Consider the following 23431-nt stretch of genomic DNA (forward strand, 5'->3'; position numbering starts at 1 on the left):
GGTGGGTGGTGAAGCAGTGATTCAGGGAACGGCTCGGCCACGGCAACCCAGCCCTTCGGTGAAATGAGGTCGTGGACAAGTCGAGAGGGCACCCAGTCTAGAGAGGGAGGCAGCAAGACCGGGCAACCCAAGACAGACTGGCGTTGGGGACCCAGGGCTCAGTGAGCTCGGGAAGTGTTGGCATCTTGGGGGGGGGGCTGCCTGAAGGAAGGACACACCTTGCAGACCCCGGGCGGGGACCAGGAGGCTGCAGGGGCAGTAGGGCTTCCTGGACATCTATAGGCACTCTAGACACAGACCGACCAGTGGAGACCCACGGGCCTGGGCGGACTCTTTGCCTTGCCCTAAATTGCTTCTCATATTTCTGAGCTGGGTTAGAAGTGATTTTGCGTAGGCACACGATGAGAGGAACTAAAAAGAATAAGTATGGAGTGATTTCAAATGTCCAGGCAGTATCTACCTGTGTTTGGTAGGCAGAGTTCCTACAATACAGGTGTGCAATGTTTTGATCCACAGGTGTAACTTGCTTCCCCACTCCCTTGTACTGTGTGAGAGACTGTCTCTTTGTAAAAACTGGAGGAAAATGGGCAACAGGAAGACACCCACAAACACATTACATTCCAAAAAAATTATTCCACAGCCTAATAAACACGAGTATTGTATACAGTTGGACTGTTTGCTTCAGTGTAGCCACCCATTAATAAATTTAATAAAAGTTACCTGCATGAAAGGTGGACTGCTGTTGGCTGCCTTGTGGTAGTCCACAGCCTGTACCTACCCTTAAGTGGAAGCACCCTTCACCTAGCAACCATGAGGGAGCTGGGCTCCTTAGGTCCTCAGTGGAAGTGTAGCCAACTGTCTTTACAAAGACAAATGAGGGCATTGTCTGTTTTTTCTGTTGTTTGTCCTGAGTGCAAGTCTCCCTTCAATTAGTTTCAATAGTATTGAATACATCCCTATCAATATGGTCACTAGTTTAATTACATGGTGTGATAGTTAATTCTGGAACACCCAAGGTTCATAAATCCTATTAAGTGGACTTTTCCATTGGAAGGCTGGACTTGGGGGTGGGAGGGGTGATGGTGGTGATGTGCTGCGAATATTGGTCCATCTTCTACACACTGATTTGAGCTGGAGGACTAAAGACCAATTTGGCGACTAACATTTGTTGGGCCCATTGTTTTAATTCATGAAAAAGAGATCATTTCAATAATTATGCAACTTAATGGGAAAGCAATTTATTCATTTTGCAAGTATCATTTTAGGACAGGCTTTTTTTCATTAAGGGGATGTTTATACCCTATTTAGTGGTCTGAACCTTGCACCAAAATCTGCTTTATCATTATTACAGCAGAATTTTTTATTGACTTGGACATAAAGCTTGCTGATTCTTCCAATTCCTTATCTGAATGTTAAAATAAATATGCCAGTATTTATACATTCAAATGAGAATTTCTCTCCTTCAGAAGCCTCATCTTGGCAAGCTGTGTACTAATTCTATTGATGTTGTCATTGCTGAGAATAGTTTTGGAGCTCCCGCTTTGGAGTTGCCTTCAGAGTGTTTGGCACGTTTACTGTATCTCCTCAGTGGTGGGTAAAAGCCAAACAGCACTTGGGGCCAACTTTGACTTCCGAGGTGGGTGATGGAGATTATGATAAATATATCCATTAAAGTAATGAAAGTCCTCTTGAAGGACTGGCAGTTCTAAAAAGGGCATCCGGCAAAGTTGGGTATGTGTTTAGAATTGGAAAGTAACTACTTTGAAGTATAGCCTTCATTTGAGTGTTTATGTTCTGGTATGTGTGTTAAAAAAAAAAAAAAATCATCCCATTGCTTATTATACCTTATTTACTGCCGGAGCTCTGGTGGCTCAGTTATTAAGCATTGGGCTGCTAACCAAGAGGTCGGCAGTTCGAATTTACCAAGCACTCCTTGGAAACTCTCTGGGGCAGTTCTACTCTGTCCTATAGGATTCCTGTGAGTTGGAATTGACTTGACAGCAAAAGATTTTTTTTTTTCCCCCTTCCAGGTACTCTTTATCAGGCAGTTACTATCACTGTATATTTTTACAAAAAACAAAAGACTTGCTTTTTCATAAAAAAAAAAAAAAGTATCCAGAAAGCCACTTACCCAATACGTGCTTAAGGCCTGGTACCTGAGTTTTTATGTGAAGTATCAACATAGAAGCAAGGGGAGGAGAATGATTTCTGACAATCCATTTCACAGACAATGTGAAAAATTAACATATGCCTTTTTTTCCATTGTTTCCCTAAAGTCCCAATTTTTTTTTTTTAGCTTATAGCACAGAGCTTCATACAGCCATGGCTTGAATCTTGTTCGAGCTGTAGCCTTGGACAAGTTATTTAATCTAATTCAGCCTCAATTTTCTTACCTTAAAATGAAAATACTAATGAGTATTTACTTCATGGGGCTGTGATGAAGATTTATAAATAAGATTTATGCATGTAAAAAACTGAGTTCAGTGCCTGACACATTATAAAGGAAAAAAAAAAAACCCAGTTGCTATAGGGTCGGTTCCAACTGATGGCGACCCCATGTGTTTCAGAGTAGAACTGTGCTCCACAGGGTTTTCCATGGTTGTGATCTTTCAGAAGCAGATCACCAGGCCTTTCTTCTGAGATGCCTCTGGGTGGATTCAAACCGCTAACCTTTCAGGTAGTAGCCAGTCACTTAACCTTTTGTGCCACCTGTGGACTCCTAACACTTCAGTGCTCAATAAATGCTAGCTATTTTTGTTATTGGTATTTTTATTGATAGTTTTATATTTTAACTCTTTTGAAGCGATATACAAATTTACCTTTTTCTGGGCAATGCTATTCCTTTCAGCTGGGCTTTGCAAATGAATATGTGAATGAGAACGTTTTGTTTTTACCTTCCTGGCTGCTTAGGAGTTTCTAAAGAGGAACGTTATAAGCAACTGTAGTTGATTATTTTAAATTCAGATGTTTTTAAAATGAGCTTTCCTATTATGATTGTGTACTAGATATAACAGTTTGGTGTGGTAGTGAAAGTCCAAAGGAAAGAGTTTAAAATCCTTGCCTATATATTTTTTTTTTTTCCTGACCCAGTGAAAATATTGTTCTAACGAAATAGCTGCAGTTGTCTTGACTTGTATTGAAAGGGGTGATTCTAGGAAACATTTGTTTCCAGTGACTTGAGTTTTGCTCTCCTTTGTTTTTATAAACAGTAGACAAGAATAACCTGACACTAAGTTCTCAGCTCTTCTGTAAATATCAATATTAATTTTTTCGAGTTTGTGAATTTTATTAATATATGTAAATTAGGAAGATGCAAAAATTTGGAAAATAATTTATCTTAATCAAATGGTTAAGGTTTGCTGTAAAGTAATGTTTTGGGAAATGTTCAACGCTTAGTAAAAGTGTTCTGTGTTTTCGGCAAGAAAGTGCCAGAGAGAGAGAGAGGGGTACAAGACACTGGCTTTGCTCTCCGGAAGTCCACGTGATGCACTGACTTAGCAGACATTAGCAAATGCTTTTTCTCCCTGTGGCTTGTGAGGCTAAAGATTAATATGGATTTCACTACATGTTCTTTCCCTCAGTTTCTCGGAGAGGGTTAAGTGTGTGTTGTTGTTGGGTGCTGTCAGGTCAGTTCTGATTCACAGCAGCCTCTCTGACGGACTGGGGTTTCCTAGGCTGTCATCTTTAGGGGAGTAGATCAGCAGATCTTTTCTCCTGTGGAGCAGCTGGTAGATTCAAACCACTGACCTTTTGATTAGTAGCTGAGGTCTGTCAATACTGTTCATATTTTTTAGGTGGATTAACACTTAGAGGGTTAGATCCTACTAGACACTCAGATGCCATGTGTCTTAGTTATCTAGTGCTGCTATAACAGAAATACCACAAGTGGATGGCTTTAACAAACAGAAATTCATTTTCTCAGTTTAGGAGGCTGGAAGTCCGAATTCAGTGCTGGCTTTATGGGAAGTCTTTCTCCCTGTGCTGGCTCTGGAGGAAGGTCCTTGTTTCTTTAGCTTCTGCTTCTTGGCTCCTTGGCGATCTCTGTGTGTCTTGGCATCTGTCTCACCCCATCTCTCTTCTGCTTGCTTGTTTAATCTCTTTTATATCTCAAAAGAGATTGATTCAAGATACACCCTACACTCATCCTGCCTAATTAACATAACAAAGATAACCTATTCCCAAATGGGATTATAACCACGGGCATAGAGGTTAGGATTTCAGCACGTATTTTGGGGGGACGTAATTCAATCCATAATACCACGGAAGGAGATAATGGCTATAAAAGTACTTAATGAATTGTAAAGCGTAGGGTGGTATTATCGTTGTACCATACTTCCCCGGAGTGTTCTGATTATCACCTCCATAGTGGTATTTCGTCTTGCTCTGTGTCTCTTCTGAATCATGGTTTATGTACTTGTAAAGTGTCAGGAAGCTATAGCAACCAGTTTGCCATCAAGTCAGCTCCAACTCATTGCGACCCCATGTGTGTCAGAGTAGAACTGTGCTCCATAGGGTTTTCAATGGTTGTGACCCTTTGCAAGTAGATCAGCGGGTCTGTCTTCTGAGGCACCTCTGGGTAGATTCACACTGCCAAACTTTGGTTAGTAGCTGAGCACTTAACTATTTGTGCCACTCAGAAACAACATAGCAACAGTGGTTCTTCATTGGAGTGTGTGTGTGTGTGAAAGAACCAGAGAGAGAGATTTTGCCTTCTGGGAGACATTTGGCAATGGCTGGAGACATTTTTGATTGTCACAACTGCATGTAGTGGGTAGAAGCCAGAGATGCTGCTAAACATCCTGTAATGCACAGGACAGGCCTTCACAACAATCTGGCTCTAAATGTTTGTAGTGCTGAGAGACCCTGGACTAGAGCTTGAGATCTGGAATGAGGATAGACCTGTGTTAGCATCTGGTACCAACTGGAGAGATAGTGTGGAATTAAATTAAATGAGATCATCTATATGAAGTACTTAGCATGCAGCAGAGTACCCAATATATGGTAACTCTTAGTCTTATTAAAAAAACCTGTCACTGTCGAGTCGATTCCAACTCATAGCAACCCTATAGGACAGAGTACAACTGCCCCAGAGGGTTTCAGGGAGCAGCTGGTGGATTTGAATTGCTGACCTTTTGGGTAGCAGCCGAGCTTATAGCTACTGCGCCGCCAGGCAGGGATTAAGTGTTAGGCTGCTAGCCAAAAGGTCGGCAGTTTGAATCCACCAGCTGCTCCTTGGAAACCCGATGGGGCAGTTCTGCTCTGTCCTGAAGGGTTGGTATGAGCTGGAATTGACGCAATGGGTTGGGTTTTTGGTTTTCTGAGTCTTATGACCGGTAAGTAGATCTGGGTCAAAATCTAGGCATTATGCTTTAAACAGGAGTCTTTTGGAGCACAAATGATGAAGTGCTTAACTACTAACTGAAAGATTGGCTGTTTGAACCTGCCCAGAGGAGTTGGAAAGAAAGGCCTGGCGATCTGCTTCTGAAAGGTCACTCAGAGCCTTGAAAACCCTATGGAGTGCGGTTCTACTCTGCAATACATGGGGTCACCACGAGTCAGAATAGATTCCATGGAAACGAGTTTGTTTGCTAGTTTTATGCTTTAAACAGACACTGAATGACTTTTTTAAACTGTTATGTGGAGAAACCCTGGTGGCGTAGTGTTTAAGTGCTACAGCTGCTACCCAAGAGGTCAGCAGTTCGAATCCGCTAGGCGCCTCTTGGAAGCTCTATGGGGCAGTTCTGCTCTGTTCTGTAGGGTTGCTATGAGTCGGAATAGACTCGACGGTAGTGGTTTTTTTTTTTTTTATGTGGAGAAACAGTCCAGGTTTCTTGATCCCATCTGTCATGGATTGAATTGTGTTACCCCAAAATATGTGTCAACTTGGTTAGGCCATGATTCCCAATATTGTGTGGTTGTCCTCCATTTTGTGATTGTGATTTTGTGTTAAAGAGGATTAGGGTGGGATTGTAACACCCTCACTCAGGTTACATTCCTGATCCAATGAAAAGGGAGTTTCCCTGGGGTGTGGCCTGCACCACCTTTTATCTTACAAGAGATGAAAGGAAATGGAAGCCAGCAGAGACGTGGGGACCTCCTACCACCAAGAAAGCAGTGCGGGGAGCAGAGCACGCCCTGGGGTTCCTGCACAGAGAAGGTCCTAGTCCAGGGGAAGATTGATGAGGAGGACCTTCTTCTGGAGCCGACAGTTGCTCTGGAGCGGATGCCCTGAATTTGGACTTCTAGCCTACTAGACTGTGAGGAAATAAATTTCTCTTTGTTAAAGCCATCCACTTGTGGTGTTTCTGTTATGGCAGCACTAGATAACTAAGACACCATCCTTGTGCCCAGTAGTAGGGCAGGGACATAGACTTAGAGGCTCTGATGTACATCTGTAGTTCATTATGTATTCTGACTCAGGTTCTGCCCTGGCTCTTCCAGGAAGCTGAGTGTAGGCTGCAGATCACTCCAACCAAGTGTACAGAGCAGTCCCCGGCTTCTGTCCTGTAGAGAAAAAGGGAGCTGAGGATGGAGGAGATTTCTGTCCCATCTGGGCCACACCTGAAAGGAGAGGAAGCCCGAGTCAGGCATCCCCCTCTGACAGAGCTCATCACCCAGGCTTCAGCAGTTTCTACTCAGGCCCCTGTCTCCCAAAAACCCATTGCTATCGAGTTGATTCTGACTCATGGTGACCCTGTAGGACAGAGTAGAATTGCCCCATAGGGTTTTCCAGGCTCTAGTCTTTACAGAAGCAGACAGCCACATCTTTCTCCTATGAGCAGCTGGTAGATTCAAACCAATGACATTTGGTTAGCAGCTGAGCATTTTAACCACCACGCTTTAACCAGGGCTTTGAACCAGTTCAGTTGTGGCCGATGAAACGAAATCGGAACAGACCCGAATTTTTAAAATTTAGATGAAGTGAAACGATAACCGGAACGGGAAAAATTATGGGTCGAAACCCTGGAATGGTAGACTCAGAAGAGGTGTAGTGAGCCCTTTCAGGAGCCTGATACTTGAGATTGGATTATTGCCAGGACTGAGGAAAGCAGCACACATTGAAAGTGGCACAGTTGGCCTCCATCTTTGAGCAGGGCACCCAGTTTTTGACTCGCCCATCAAGAGATTTGGTTGCTATGCAACGCGCATACCGCCCTTATTTTCTAAGTGGGAAATCAAGTTTCTAGGAGGGCTTCAATCCTTAATATTTCCCATTCCGGTTATTTTTCTGCTTCACCTACATTTTTAAAATTTAAGTCAGTTTGGGTTTCGCCTCATCAGCCACAACTGAACCCAGAAGAACCGATTTGAAGTTCTAGTTTTAACCACTGTGCCACCAGGGCTCTTTCAGGCCCTTGTCTATACTTGGTTAAAGCTTCCTGTGCTGTGTGAACAGGCAGGGAGGTCTGGCAGTTTCTCTTTGCTTTTTCTTAGCTCCTCCTCCTCAAGCAAAGAATTTTTGCAGGGGCCCCTTCACTTTTAACAAAATATTCCAAATCGACTTCAGTTTTGCTCTGCATGGGATTACCCGGCCATCTGGGAGAAGGAAGGGGGCCTCCCCTAACACCCGTGCTCCACTTTGACCTTCATTCCTTCTGTGTTTTCTTCATGAAGACTGGAGCCACGAGTGAGTAATCAGCTCACAGTAACCAGCAGTTCTTCAGGGAATGGCGCAAATGCCAGGAGCAGAGAGTGCTTAAGAGACAGGGTTGTAAAATAAAGCAGTGGTATTTTAGCTGTGAGCTAGAAGCCATTAGCACTGTGGTTCTCAACCCTGGCGGTGCAATAGCATCACCTGGGGCTGTCTCAGAATGCACCGCCCCACCCCACCCCAAAGCATTAATTCAATATCAGAATTCTTAAATGCTCCTCAGAGATTCTGATTTCCCGTGAGAGTTGAGGATTGAGGACCACTGCCTTCTTGGGTTGTGGAATCAATGACCTGCTTTAAAAAAAGAACTACCAAATAAAAAAATCAAAGTGGTATAAGTATTTTGTCAAACTTTTGTTTGGTTGCTGAGTGTTTGCTAGATGGCGATGTAAAGCATATTTCTTCTAACAGTTTGCAGGCAAAAAAGTTTGAAAAACGATGTTTTAGAGCCTTGTTGTTAGTTGCTGTTGAGTTGGCCCCTGATTCATGGCAACCCTATGCACAAGGGAATGAAACACTGACCTGTCCTGCACCATCCCCATAATCAGTTGTGGATCACACTGTTGTAATCCGTAGGGTTTTCACTGGCTGATTTTCAGAAGTAGATTACCAGGCCTTTCTTCCTAGTCCTACTTAGTCTGAAATTTCCTCTGCAACCTGTTCAGCATGACAGCAACATGCAGGCTTCCACTGACAGGTGGTAGCTGTACGTGAGGTATATTGGGAGGTAGTCAAATCCAGGTCTCCCACATGGAAGGCGAAAATTCTACCAATGAACCACTACTTCCCCCTTTTAGAGCCTTAAACCAAAAAAAAAAAAAAAGACCATTGTTATTGAGTCAGCCTCTTAGATGTAGAGTAGAACCACGCCCCACAGGGTTTTAAAGGTGTGACCTTTTGGAAGCAGATTGCCAGGCCTTTGTTTTGAAGCCCCTCTGGGTGGTTTCAAATTGCCAACCTTTCTGTTAGTAGTCAAGCGATAACCATTTGTGACACCCAGAGACCCCTTTTAGAGCCTTATTGTTGTTGTTGTGTGCCATCAAGTTGATACTAACTTGAACCTTCCAAAACCAAATCAAACCTGTTGCTGCCGCGTTGATTACGACTCATAGCAACCCTATAGGACAGAGAGGAACTGCTCCATAGGGTTTCCGAGGAGCGGCTGGTGAATCCGAGCTGCTGATCTTTTGGTCAGCAGTCAAGCTCATAACCACTACGCCACCAGGGCTCCGATTATTATGAGTAAATTTATCTTACTGAGCATTTTTTGCGTGTACATCTGCTGGACAATTTTCAAAGTGCTTTTTATATATCCTGTCAAATACAACTTTTGCAACATCCTAAAAAAAAAATTTTTTTTTTTTTTATGATGCATGCAAGGGAGATATCTTACTGATTGTTTGCATATGAAAGAAACTTGAGGTTTGGGAGGGTAAGAAATTTGCCCAAAATCATAATGAGAAAATGGCAAAACAGGGCCTAAAACCCAGGACTTTTGATTACTGCTCCAGGGCTCTGGCTGTCCCATCTTTGGTTCTTCAGATGCAGTAGACCCTGTGAGAAGAAAGGCGACTGCAAACCGAAGCATGAGTCTGACTTAAGCATTTTAAAAATAATAATTACTGACTGAACACTTACTAGTGTCAGGGAATTTATTTACATTACCCCCATTTAATTCTGAGAACAACCCTATGAGATAGGTACCATTATCAGCCCCATTTCAAAGATGAGGAAACTAAGGTGCAGAGAGAGGTTGTGACTTGCCCAAGGAGCAGAGCTGGGCTCTGACGGCAAAGCCCGAGTTCTTCATCTGTGCTCTGTATTGTCCCAGTACTAATCTGTTGGCATATCTCTAGGTTCCCGATGCCTATCTCTAGGAGCAGTTTAAGTAGCAGTGTAATAGCCCTAGTACCTGTAGCTTTTACTCAGCTTTCCTTGTGTGTATGGCGGGAACCCTCCGTCTCCCAGTGGATTAAGGGAGGAAAGCCTTCTCTGCTGCCTAGATTTACTTTATGGGGCTCTATTTAGGATGTTTATGATATCTCACGGTGAATTGCTGAAATTCTTGGTATGGTCTGGGTAGTCAAGGCTGAGAAAGAAGTTGAACAATAATCCTTGTGAAATGAGATCTTGCAGGCCTTCCCAGTGGTCTGGGAACTAAAGGCTGCCTTGCTCATTTGTTCGTTCATTCATTCGTTCACTAAATATTTAGGGCTTATCAGACGCCAGGATCTATGCTAAATCCTGGGAGAGAATAACCAAAACAACTGAACCATTGCCGTCAGGTCGATTCCGATTCATAGCGACCCTATAGGACAGAGTAGAACTGCCCTATAGAGTTTGCAAGGAGCAGCTGGTGGATTTGAGCTGCCAGCCTTTTTGGTTAGCAGCAGAGCTCTTAACCACTGTACCATCAGGGCTCCTGGAAAAAGAGTAAATAATAACCAAAAATACAATACCTGCCCTTACGGAAGTTGCAGTTTCGAGATACGTTTTAGAGATGACATCCCCTTCAGAGATGGATAGGGAAAGCTTTTTTATCATGGCTTCCCAATGCCAGCGTACAGGGTTAAGATCACAAGCCCAAAGCAAGGCTCAGACCACGTGTAAATAGGAAGGCACTAGTTGGTTACTGTCTTAGACTGGGCTCTCTAGAGAAGCAAAACCAGTGAAGCGTATAAATATGTGTTGTTGTTAGGTGCCATCAAGTCGGTTCCGACATATAACGACCCTGTGCACAACAGAACAAAACACTGCCCAGTCCTGAGCCATCCCTACAATCGTTGTTGTACTTGAGCTCATTGTTGGAGCCACTGTGTCAATCCACCTCATTGAGGGTCTTCCTCTTTTCCACTGACCCTGTACTCTGACAAGCATGATGTCCTTCTCCAGGGACCGATCCCTCCTGACAACATGTCCAAAGTGTGTAAGACACAGTCTCGCCATCCTTGCTTCTAAGAAGCATTCTGGTTATACTTCTTCTAAGACAGATTTGTTAGTTCTTTTGGCAGTCCATGGTATATTCAATATTCTTCACCAACACCACAATTCAAAGGCATCAGTTCTTCTTTAGTCTTCCTTATTCTTTGTCCAGCTTTCACATGCATATGATGCGATTGAAAATACCATGGCTTGGGTCAGGCACACCTTAGTCTTCAAGGTGACATCTTTGCTCTTCAACACTTTAAAGAGGTCTTTTGCAGCAGATTTACCCAACGCAATGCGTCTTTTGGTTTCTTGACTGCTGCTTCCATGGCTGTTGATTGTGGATCCAAGTAAAATGAAATCCTTGACAACTTCAGTCTTTCATGATGTTGCTCATTGGTCCAGTTCTGAGGATTTTTGTTTTCTTTATGTTCAGGTGCAATCCATATTGAAGGCTGTGGTCTTTCATCTTGATTAGTAAGTGCTTCAAGTCCTCTTCACTTTTAGCAAGCAAGGTTGTGTCATCTGCATAATGCAGGTTGTTAATGAGTCTCCCTCCAATCCTGATGCCCTGTTCTTCTTCGTATAGTCCAGCTTCTCGTATTATTTGCTCAGCATACAGATTGAATAGGTATGGTGAAAGAATACAACCCTGACGCACACCTTTCCTGACTTTAAACCAATCAGGATCCCCTTGTTCTGTCCGAACAACTGCCTCTTGATCTATGTACAGGTTCCTCATGAGCACAATTAAGTGTTCTGGAATTCCCATTCTACGCAATGTTATCCATAATTTGTTATGATCCACACAGTCGAATGCCTTTTCATTGTCAATAAAACACAGGTAAACATCCTGGTATTCTCTGCTTTCAGCCAGGATCCATCTGCCATCAGCAATGATATCCCTGGTTCCACGTCCTCTTCTGAAAACCAGCCTGAATTTCTAGCAGTTCCCTGTCAATATACTGCTGTAGCCATTTTTGAATGATCTTCAGCAAAATTTTGCTTGCGTGTGATAATTAATGATATTGTTCTATAATTTCTGCATTCGGTTGGATTGCCTTTCTTGGGAATAGGCATAAATATGGATCTCTTCCAGTCAGTTGGCTAGGAAGCTGTCTTCCATATTTCTTGGCATAGACAAGTGAGCACCTCCAGTGCTGCATCTGTTTGTTGAAACATCTCAATTGATATTCCATCAATTCCTGGAGCCTTGTTTTTCGCCAATGCCTTCAGAGCAGCTTGGACTTCTTCCTGCAGCACCATTAGTTCCTGATCATATGCCACCTCTTGAAATGGTTGAACATCGACTAATTCTTTTTAGTATAATGACTGTGTATTCCTTCCAACTTCCTTTGATGCTTCCTGCATCGTTTAATATTTTTCCCATAGAGTTCTTCACTATCGCAACTTGAGGCTTGAATTTTTTCTTCAGTTCTTTCAGCTTGAGAAACACCAAACATGTTCTTCCCTTTCGATTTTCCATCTCCAGCTCTTTGCACATGTCGTTATAATACTTTACTTTGTCTTCTCGAGACACCCTTTGAAATCTTCTGTTCAGTTCTTTTACTTCATCAATTCTTTCTTTTGCTTTAGCTGCTCGATGTTCAAGACCAAGTTTCAGAGTCTCCTCTGACATCCATCTGGGTCTTTTCTTTCTTTCCTGTCTTTTCAATGACCTCTTGCTTTCTTCATGTGTGATGTCTTGATGTCATTCCACAACTCATCTGGCCTTCGGTCACTAGTGTTCGATGTATCAGATCTATTCTTGAGATGGTCTTAAATTCAGGTGGGATATACTCAAGGTCATATTTTGGCTCTCGCGGACTTGCTCTGATTTTCTTCAGTTTCAGCTTGAACTTGCATATGAGCAATTGATGGTCCGTTCCATGGTCGGCCCCTGGGCTTGTTCTGACTGATGATATCGAGCTTTTCCATCATCTCTTTCCACAGATGTAGTCAATTTGATTTATGTGTGCTCCCTCTGGCGAGGTCCATGTGTATAGTCGCCATTTATGTTGGTGAAAGAAGGTATTTGCAATGAAGAAGTCATTGGTCTTGCAAAATTCTATATATAGGGAGGGGGATTTATAGCAAGGAAATGGCTCATGCAGTTGTAGAGGTTGGAATGTCCCAAGTCCATGGGTCAGGATGGAGGCTTCTCCTGATTCACATAGCAGCAGGGGCTGGCGAACTCAAGATTGGCAGGTCAGAGGACAGGGCTCTTGCTCATAGTCTGTGAAGATTGAGAATCCAAAGATCAATGAATCCCAAGATCAGCAGGCAAGACTGCAGGTCAGGCAAACAGGAGCCAGCTGTAAGTTCCAGAGTGAGCAAACACCCACTAACCTTGCCAGGAATGTCCATCTACATTCAGTGTAGGCCACATGCCCAAGGAAACTCCCCTTCAACTGATTGGCTACTCACAGCAGATCCCATAATGGAGGTGATAACATTATATCAAATTTCATCATAGAAGTAATCACAATATCATAGGACTGCCAAACTACATCATAACTGCCAAACCACTGAAAATCGTGGCCCAGCCAAGCTGACATACAATCTTAACCATCACAGTTACCTACTCAGAAGTTTTTAAGAATTAGACTTCATGTTATCTCACATGGTGTTCAGAAATGATGCTTTCCCAAAGATAAGGAAGTCACCCTCTGCTCTAAGTCAACTGAATTGGAGGATCAGGTTGAGGTAAGCCTTGGACTTAAAGAAGATTTTCTTGGTATGTATGGGGGAGTGCAGTACTATGCCTCAGTTTCTTCATTGTAAAGTGGGGAATAATAAGGTATTGAATTAATACATGTAAATGCTTGGGACAGTGCTTGACACATGTCAATTGCTCAATAAATGTTATGTGTTATGAAATATTGTTATTATTAGAGACCTCTAAAATTTTTCTGGAAAGAAGCAGTCGGGAATAGTGGTCTTTGTATTGACCCTGAGTTCTAAAGCAAATTACAGAAGGCGGAGACTATTGCACATTTAGCAAAACCCAAGAAGAGTTCTTTCTGTTGTTGTCAAGCTGTCTAGGTAGCTTATGAACTATTCCTATTTTTCTGTTCAAGGAGGATTCAGAACCTTATCAAAGCAATATTTGTTGAATGACTGAATTAATTATAATGATGGTGAATGTTAATATATAATAGAAATAATGAGAGAATTCAGGTTTCAGGAAGAGTACATCTAGAGAAGAACTAAGGCTAGCTCATAGCCTTTTCTAGGCTGACCTGGTTCCTGGCTTTAACCAAGCCCCAGTTCCTAGCACTGTAAGAATTTGAGGGAGACTAGAGCTAAGGGGAAACCCTGGTGATATAGTGGTTAAGTGCCACGGCTGCTAACCAAAAAGTCAGCAGTTCAAATCCACCAGGCGCTTCTTGGAAACTCTATGGGGCAGTTCTACTCTGTTCTTTAGGGTTGCTATGATTGGAATCGACTCAATAGCAGCAACGGGAATAGAGCTAAGGTTAAGGAGCCTTAGTGGTCCAGTGGTTAAGTGCTTGGTTGCTAACCAAAAGGTCAGTGGTTCAAATCCACCAGCCACTCTGTGGGAGAACGTAGCAGTCTGCTTCCATAAAGATTGCAGCCTTGGAAACCCTATGCAGCAGTTCTGCTCTATCCTGCAGGGTTGCTACGAGTCCAAATTGACTCAATGGCAGCGGGTTTGATTTTTGGTTCTTGGAGCCCAGGTTATTGGTTAAGAGATTTTTGTTGGTTTTGTGATACAGCTAGGAGTAGGAACAGTGACATTTATCATACCAGGGTCATGTATCCAAGATTAAGAAGAATATGGAGTCACAGAGTAGGTAATTAGGTGCTTTTTGTCAACGGCTTGGAACTAGGTATTCTTCCTATCATTAGCACCTGCACTTTTGAGTTCAAGAAACTATCCAAGAAACTTAAGGTAAAAGTCTATAAACAGGAAATTGGAAGAGGGCTAGATTTACCCAAACCAGTTGAGGCTGGAATTAAAACACACACACACACACACACACTGCTGAATATTGCCTGTAGATCAATACTTTTGTGAGAAAAGAAACTCTCTCTTGATGAAAACTATCTTCTCATTTTCTCCTTAAATTCACTCATTCTAAAGAGAATTGGTAAAGTTGTATAAAATACTGAAGAAAAGGTTGCATAATGTAAAATCAATGGTGGAGTCTAATGACTCTTGAATTAGGAAATTTATATTCATCATGATATATTTAAGTCCATCCAAAAAATTCATTCCAGGAGTCCCATTTTAGCTTTCCTATTCCTGCATTTAAGCAAGATAAAGGCATTAATGTTATTCCCTTGAGTTGCAGGGACCCAGAGCATTTGAGAAAGTGGAATCAGTCCATTTCATGCTTGGGCTATTGTTGGAATTGGCTGCAGTACTAGAATGTGACCCAGACAGACTGAGGTAGAGTCCCAAGAATGTCATTGAAATGGAGTAGCATTTCGCAGGGCTTTGAATCAGTTCTTACTGCTTCAGTCATGGCTAAGGAAGCAAAACTGGAACAGACCCAAATTTTTAAAATTTGGGTGAACCGGAATGGGAAGAATTATAGGTTGAAGCCCTGCTAGAACCTAATCTCCCTTTTAGAAAACAAGGGCAGCATACTCGTTGCATAGTAATCAAATCTCTTGCTTGTTGGATTTTGAGAAGTGTTGAAAACATTGGTTCCCTGCTCAGAAATGGCACAGCTTTGAATGTGTGTTGTTCTCCACAATCCTGCCGATAATCCAATCTCATGCCTCAGACTCCTGAAAGGGCTCGCTCACTGTACGTCTTCCAAGTCTCCCATTCCAGGGCTTCAACCCATAATTTTTCCAATTCCAGTTATTGTTCTGGATCACCCAAATTGTAAAAATTCAGGTCTGTTCCGGTTTCTCTTTGTTAGCCATGTGTGAACCACTTCAAACCAGTTTGAAGCCCTGGCATTTCAGGAAGGTGGAAACTGATTGATCAAATCTGGATTTAGTGAAGAGGCTCAGGTTAGTTCATGAAGGGGCATAGGCATTTTTGGGATTGTCTGACATTTTTTTTTTCCTCTTTAAAACACACTGAAGGATGACTTTGTTTTTGATGAGTTATATCCCAGAAAGTAATGTTACCTTCTGAACTCCTGCTGTCAGCTCACAGGACCCCTGACAATTGTCTATCTCAGTTGGGACATGAGTATTTTAGATCTTTGCAGCTGAAGAGTCATGACAAAGGAGCACTTGAGGAAGAGGGAGAAAAAGGAAGTAGATGTTCTTGGGGCGTAAACTGAATCATCATTTTTGGGCTGTGATTCTACCATAGCAGCAAGAGGTGTGGCTCACAGTGAGCAATCTGTCAGTTCATCTATAAGGACCTTTTTTTTTTTTTTTAACCACTTAGTAAGTGCCTAACACTGTGCTAGACACTTGGAGGGATACCAGAGAAGCATAAACCATGGTTTTTGTGTTTAAGGAAAATATTTGGAAACCCTGATGGGGGAGCAGTTAAGAGCTACGGCTGCTTACCAAAAGGTTGGCAGTTCGAATCCACCAAGTGCTCTTTAGGAACCATGCGGGGCAGTTCTACTCTTGTTCTATAGGCTTGCTATGAGTCGGAATCGACTCAACGGCAACAGGTTTTATAATATATTTGAAAAAAAAAAGATATTTGAAGCATCAATTTTTTTTCACACAAAAGAGAAAGAAAACTTCAGACCATTTATAATTATGTGCTGAGCCGTGAAACACTGGTATTAGGTGCGGTGCCATTCAGTTTAGAAAAGCGAGATGTCAATATGAACTCTTGTGGTCGGAGTGTAATTCAGTAAAAACAACCTGAGATCTTAAGGGAGGAATAACTGTTAGATAGGTAGACATTTCTGATGGGAGAAATAGCTTAGGCAACAGCACAGCAGCAAATATCAGAAAGGCATGTGTGTGTGTGTGTGTGTAAGGCCCAGAGGAAATCCACTCAGTCCTGCTTCATTTTTCTTCATATCGTGTGGTGCCACTGCACATACATTTGTTTACAGTCTTTCTTTTCTGCACGGGAGCTCCGTGGTAAGCTGCATAAGGAATACGTGGGGCAGGATTTCAGATCTAGATTGCCTGTTTGTTGCCTTAGAGAAAGAAAAAGGAAATTCATTCACTAAAAAATATTTTTCAAGAGCATAACTATGTGCTTGACTCAGTTCTAAGTGTTGGAGGTACAGAAGTGAATAAGAGTCCTGCCTTCATGTAACATACATTCTCTTGGGGGAAGACAGATGATAAATGAGTAAATCCCGAAATAAATATATAGGTAGTGGTAAATGCTATGAAGAAAAATAAATTAAGAGAAGGAGAAAGAAAGTGCCTGTCTTAGCTAAGGTGAAGGATAAGAAAATTTTTAGATTAGCCCTTTACTTCACTGGATTAACCTGGATTACCAGTTGCCAGGGAAAATAACCAAATCCCACTTCGCATACTAACTGAGTGGAAGAATCAAATTCCACTTTTCACTTCTCTGCCACTGCTGTTTTGATACCAACTGTACATGCAGCACCTCTTCCACTGGCCCTAACCGCCTGGAGCTAGGACAGACTTCACAAGTTAAAGGACACAGTCTTCCAGACTGCAAGCTCTGCCAAGACCTCAGATTACACAAGCCTGGAGCCCACACGCCACCCTCACTTCTGACCTGCTGGCTACAAATTCAGGGTTTTCCCATTACTCCTTCAGGATACCAACCATAAGCTCAGGGGCCCCCAGAACCTCCCTCTTCTGACCTACTGGCTCCCAGTACTCCTTTGGGTTCAGTAATTCTCTAGTATCACTCACAGAACTCATGAAAGCACTGTACTTAACAATTACAAGGATACAAATGAAGAGACATATAGAGCAAGGTCTAGGGGGGTTCCCGATGCAGAGCTTCCATCTTAAAAAGGGACATGTTACCCTCCCATGGGCATAGATGTCTATCACCAAGCAGGAGGCACTTGGAGCTTCTGTGCCCAGAACATTTATTGGGGGTCATTATGTAGTCGTGATTAGTTGATTAACCCATCTCTGCTGAGGTCAACTGATGTCACCAGGTGCTCTTTCTGGACTGGCTATCCCCTACCTGAGGCAGCTAATCACCGTACCTCAGGTGTAGCCTGGAGGCCTCATTAAAAGACATTTATGATCACTGGAGAAATTCCAAATTTTTTCACAGGAACCAAGGACAAAGACCAAATTCTTTCGTAAAATTAACGTAAACCCCACACCACAAGAGTTTTTGCTCATGGAGTTTTACCTTTATTTTTTAGTTATCTTAGCCATAGATCCTCTCAGCGATGTACCTAGTGCTCATTTAGCAAGCATTTCACAATAGTAATAAAAATGGCCCTGCTACACTTGAATTGGGCCGCATTTTTCCACCTTGCTTTTTACATATGTGTGTATGTGTGTGTATTTATGTGCATATATACATAATTTGGTTGGTGTTGAGAATATACACAGCAGAAGATACTCCAGTTCAATTTCTACATGTACGCTTCAGTGACATTCATTGCATTCTTTGGGTTGTGCAGCCATTCTCTTCTTCCTTTTCCGAATTGTTCCTCCCCCATTAACATAAACTCAACTGTCCTCTAAGTTTTATGTCTAATCTTTTGAGCCTTGCTTTTTGTTTTGCAATTTTTTTTTTAATTGAAAAGGTTATTGTCAAGACATGTACTGCAGAAGAAATGTGAATCACATGGGAGAGACGTGTAGGTGCTAATGAAGTGATAGGTACCCCTGTTCATTGACTCTGTGGAGAAGATTGAGTGCAGATGCATCAAAATGTTACCACGTGAAGGAGAAAGTAACTAATAAACTGTTTTCATTACGTGCTAAGCTGTAATATATCTCATAACCCAGAGAACCACTGGGTCTAAATATCAGCCAAATTGCAAAGACAGTAATAATAATACACCCCTGTGTCCTTAAAGGCATACGGAGACATAGAATAGCTGTGTATATTGAGCAATTGCAATGCGACAGACATTGTGCAAGACATTTCACTTGCATTATCTCTGATCCTTGGCAACAGCAAATTCCTGCAGATACCCTGCAAATACCAAGGAGGGAGATACTACCCCAGTGTACAAATGAGAAAACAGATGAAGTAGCTGGCCCAAGGCCGTTACAGTTAGTATCAGAGCTGAGATGACAGTAGATTTCTTGTTTCTGAGACGACATGGGGTAAAAAATTCAGCGATTCTGGTTTATTTATAGGCTACCTTGGAGTGTACATCAAGTCTGGAATTGGTCCAGGGTGGGGCTTTCTGTCAGTCCAGCTCGGCATCCTATCTAAAGAATTCTAGAAGTTGGGAGATTCTAGGGCTAACTCTGAGTATGTAACTGTTTCCCTGAACCCATTGGAGGCATAGATTGTAATGAGTGGTCCATTAGCATTTATTTCAATATTTCATATGCCTACAAAAGCGATCAGAAGCTAAATAATGAATAAGGAAGACTGAAGAAGAATTGATGCATTTAAATTATGGTGCTGGTGAAGAATATACCATGGACTGCCAGAAGAACAGAAGAATCTGTCTTAGAAGTACAGCTAGGATGCTCCTTGGAAGCGAGGATGGTGAGACTTGTTCTCATATACTTTGGACATGTTATCCAGAGGGACCAGTCCCTGGAAAAAGACATCATGAATGGTAGATGGTCAGCAAAAGAGAGGAAAACACTCAGTGAGATGGATTGACACAGTGGCTGAAACAATGGCCTCAAACATGGCAACAGTCCTGAGGATGGCACAGGACTGGGCAGTGTTTCATTCTGCTGTGCGTAGGGTCCCTATGAATCTGAACTGACTCGATGGCACCTAACAACAACAACAAGAGGCGTATGTTTGTGTGTGAAACAGCTGCATAGGCCATTAAAACTTGGAAGTGCTTTGCTTTTGCCTAAAGTGATATCAGCTCAGTTTGGAGCCACCTTCTAGCTGATCTAAAGCTCATTGAAATTCTCTGATTTGTGATGGTGCGTATCTGACTAAAATATATGGGGAAATTCAACTGAAGGTTCATCTGTATATATCCAGCCAACCAAAACCCAAACCCAGTGCCGTCGAGTCGATTCCGACTCATAGTGATCCTACAGGACAGAGTAGAACTGCCCCGTAGAGTTTCCAAGGAACACCTGGCGGATTTGAACTGCTGACCCTTTGTTTAGCAGCTGTAGCACTTAACCACTACGCCACCAGGGTTTCCTTCTGTATATATACCTCACCCCAAATTATTCTGAAGCAAACCCAGACATCATATCATTATGTGTAAATATTTCAGAATGTATTTTCAAAAGCTAAAGACTCTTATTATATTCCTTAAACTTTCACACAACCCTATTGGTGTTGTACGGTGCAGGTCACCAGGTCTTTCTTCTGTGGAACCTCTGAGTGGTTCCATTTGCCAACATTTCAGTTAGCAGCTGAGCACTTAACCATCGTGCCACCAGGGCTCCTTAACAATCCTATTGGACATGATTTTATCCCTGTTTTAGAGATGAAGACAATGAGACACAAGGAGGTTAAATTACTTGCCCATAGTCAGCCAACTTGTAGATGGCAGAGTCAGGTTTCAAACCCAAGGTGCCTAACTCCAGAGCCCGTCCTGTTAACCACCATACTATATGGTTTCCCCTGGACCCCTTTGCTGTAGCTGATCCTGCACTACAGAATTGGATCCTGAGAGAAGAACAGAAAACTTCCAGGACGTGAGTGTGGATTTCTGTGAATTCAACCACCCTGTCCGTTGCTGCAGATTGGCTCTATTTCGGTACACAAGGATGGAGTGGTTGTGAAAGGCCTGGAATTATCATCTCCAGGAGTAAAGGGACCAATCTGAAATATTAATAGATTCTAGTTGGGCTGCAAAACTGATAAAGCAGTCACATTATTGTGATAGTGTTTGAAATGTTGGGGAAATCAGCAATGAAAAGGACAGGAAATTTGGCTGTCATTAATATATGACTATCAAGGGAATGAAAAGGTTCTTTAAAGTGAATTTTCATTTGGTTTTTTCTTTTGGCAGAATGCATCTGAATCTTCCCATGGAGTCTTTTGAGTTTGTTTCTAGCACAGCTAATTGTGTTTATTTGTCTCGAGAATCACATGCTTGCCTCCTCTCCCTTGCCTTTTCTTAAGGTCTCTTGCCTGCTGTGTACTGCTTTTACTGCCAGAACGTTCTCCTCACCTGGGAGCCAGTTGGCTGACAACACAGAGTACGTGTTGGGAGGCCAGTGCTGCTGCTCCAGAGACCTGACCCGGCATCTGGGATCCAGGGGCACTCACAGGAGAGAGAGAGAGAGAGATTATATAAGGTGGCTAAGAGAGGAGCCATGTCTTTTGCCTTATATGCACCCTATTTAGTCTATCATAGTGTTAAGAAGAGTGCAGAAAGCAAGTAAATACAGTTGATTCATTGATCAAGAGAGCTTTGCTAGTTCAAGAAATTGATCCTCCATTTTTCCTATCCAAAAAAAAAAAAAAAAGCATCCCATTGGCTTTTCTGCTTAGTAATTTCCCTTTCTGTTGGGGTTACCACATTAGCTTGATTCTCAAACCTTAGTTTCTTTTCCCTTCCCCTTTACTGGCCCAGTGCCATCACAGAAGCCATATAACTGCTGGAGACTACCCAGCTCCTTCTTAACCCTCATACCTGTAGAGCACTAAAAAGCGGTACTTGTCAGGGTGCAGTTGAAGAAGAGACTAGAAATTATACCTTTACCCCTCTTTGGGATGTGCCAGCGAGGACTTCGGTGTCCCTTTTAGGGAGCATGTATTTTCTTTGAACGTTTGTTGCAAATATTTTGAAATATTTTTTCATTATTGATACAACTCCTGCTTTTTAAAAAGTCCAGTGGGAAAAGCACTGGACTGCAAGTCACTTAACTGTAGGAGTGTGATCTCGGGGATGGCAAATACCTGGCTCTGTGCCACGGTTCCCTCATGAGTTGTCTCTCACGAGCTTGTGTCAGACATTCTAAATCCATCGCAGCACCTTTCCTTCTTTCCCTGGGAACTCCACAGAGACCTGGAATGCCTCTCAATGCATTGAATTGCTCCAGGAAGTTATTAGTAAGCAGTAGAGATCAGCATGGAGATTGAAATCTATTTGCCTTCACCAAAATAAGTGGTCTCTGAAGCCCTTCCCACACTAAAGTTCCATGATCCTTCTTGCCAGCAGCCGCATTAGATCGATAACAGCTAAGGGTAAGTGTTACCATCCAAGGATACTAAATCCTTCCTGGAAAGCAGGTAACAAGGGGGAAATGCTTTAAAAGCTGATGATTAGGGGAGGATTTAGAGATCATGACTCAGTTCGGAGACGGTTAGTATGGGCTTTACATTAACTTTACTCAGAGAATTTGGTCTTTGTCCTTGATTTCTAAGAGATAAATTCTAAAACCTTGGAATTTTTCCACCGATCATAAAAGTCTTCAGTGAGGGCTCCAGACCATACCTAGCCCAACACGTTATGCTAATATGTTGATGGCACTTGGGTGAGGCTGGCCAGTCCAGAAAGACCCACCAAGTCATATCAACCTTGCCATCACCTGTGGCCACCTCATGCTATCAGCTGACCTCAGGGGAGTGGGGCTGGAGTTTGTGTTACATAATGGACCCCTCACAATAAAAGCTCTGGATGTGGGAGCCCCATGGGCTTCCTGACTGGTGAAAGACATTGTTGCACGTCGTAGGGTAGTGTGTCCCTTTTTGTTGGGACGTGGAAGCTTTATATTGGGAACTCTTCTAGACCTCTTCTTTGTGCTAATCCTGATTGTATCCTTTATAAAGCTGTGTAATTGTAAGTATAACACTTTTCTTGAGTTCTATGAGCCATTCTAGCAAATTGTTGAACCTGAGGGCATACTGGGAGCCAGCAGGTCAGGAGTGAGGGGTGTGGGAACCCCTGAGCTTATGGCTGGCATCCTAAAGGGGTAGTGGGAAAACCCCAGATTTATAGCCAGCAGGTCAGAAGTGAGGGTGTTGTGGGGAGTCCCAAGTTTACAGCTGGTGTCTGAGGTTTTGGGCCCACTGGCAGTCTGGAGGACTGTGTCCTATGACTTGCAAGGTCTGACCTCGCTCTGAGTGGTTGGGGTCAGAGGCAGAAGTACAGCTTGTGCAATTGGTGTCAGAACAGAAGCGGAACAGAATTGAGAAGTGGAATTTCGTTTTTCCTGTCAGTTGGTAAGATGAAATAAAGCTCATCTTTTCATAGAGGAAGGGATGCTTAATGCTCAAGGGGAATACAAAGGAAATCATATGGAGCCTGTCCTTCAGGGGCTCGTGATCTGATATAGCAGCTGCATTAAGCTGAACGCCGTTTCAGTATAGTGTAACAAGGAGTCCTCGTGATGCAGTGGTTAAAGTGCTCAGCTGCTAACCGAAAGGTCAGTGGTTTGAACCCACCAACTGCTCCTCGGGAGAAAGATGTGGCAGTCTGCTTTTGTAAAGATTTACAGCCTTGGAAACCGTATGGGGCAGTTCTACGCTGTCCTACAGGACCGCTATGAGTCGAAATCAACTCAACAACAGTGGTTTTCGTTTGGTTGGTTAATGTCCTGCGAAAGCAAGACACTTGGTGCCTGGTTATAACTAACACAGTCTCTCAGCTGATTAACAATTCTCTTTCCTTTCAAAGAAATTTGGAGGGTATTACGATAATGCTATGAAGCAATAGGACTTCCTTGATAGAGATATTTATATCTTTATCACCATATTATAGATAGAGCCTCAGGGTGGGGCAAACGATTAATGCGTTCAGCTGCTAACCAAAAGGTTGGAGGTTTGAGTCCACCCAGAGGTTCCTCAGAAGAAAGTCTTGGTGATCTCTCAAAAACCAGCCATTGAAAACC

The 23431-nt window shown here is 42.7% G+C and overlaps 1 protein-coding gene across 3 annotated transcripts in view; it reads left to right on the forward strand.

Annotated features, from left to right (window-relative positions):
• Positions 1 to 23431, forward strand: part of PAQR8 (progestin and adipoQ receptor family member 8) — a 60537-nt gene that overhangs the window by 650 nt on the left and 36456 nt on the right. The window contains exon 1 of one of the 3 annotated variants that reach the window (XM_003404437.4): positions 1 to 22763. The exons of the other annotated variants lie outside the window; for them this stretch is intronic. The gene's annotated coding sequence lies outside the window, so the exon portion shown is untranslated. The remainder of the gene's footprint in view (positions 22764 to 23431) is intronic. 3 annotated transcript variants of the gene reach the window in all.

The sequence above is a fragment of the Loxodonta africana genome, chromosome 1 (genome assembly GCF_030014295.1).
Source record: "Loxodonta africana isolate mLoxAfr1 chromosome 1, mLoxAfr1.hap2, whole genome shotgun sequence".
In the NCBI taxonomy this organism is placed as follows: Eukaryota; Metazoa; Chordata; class Mammalia; order Proboscidea; family Elephantidae; genus Loxodonta; species Loxodonta africana.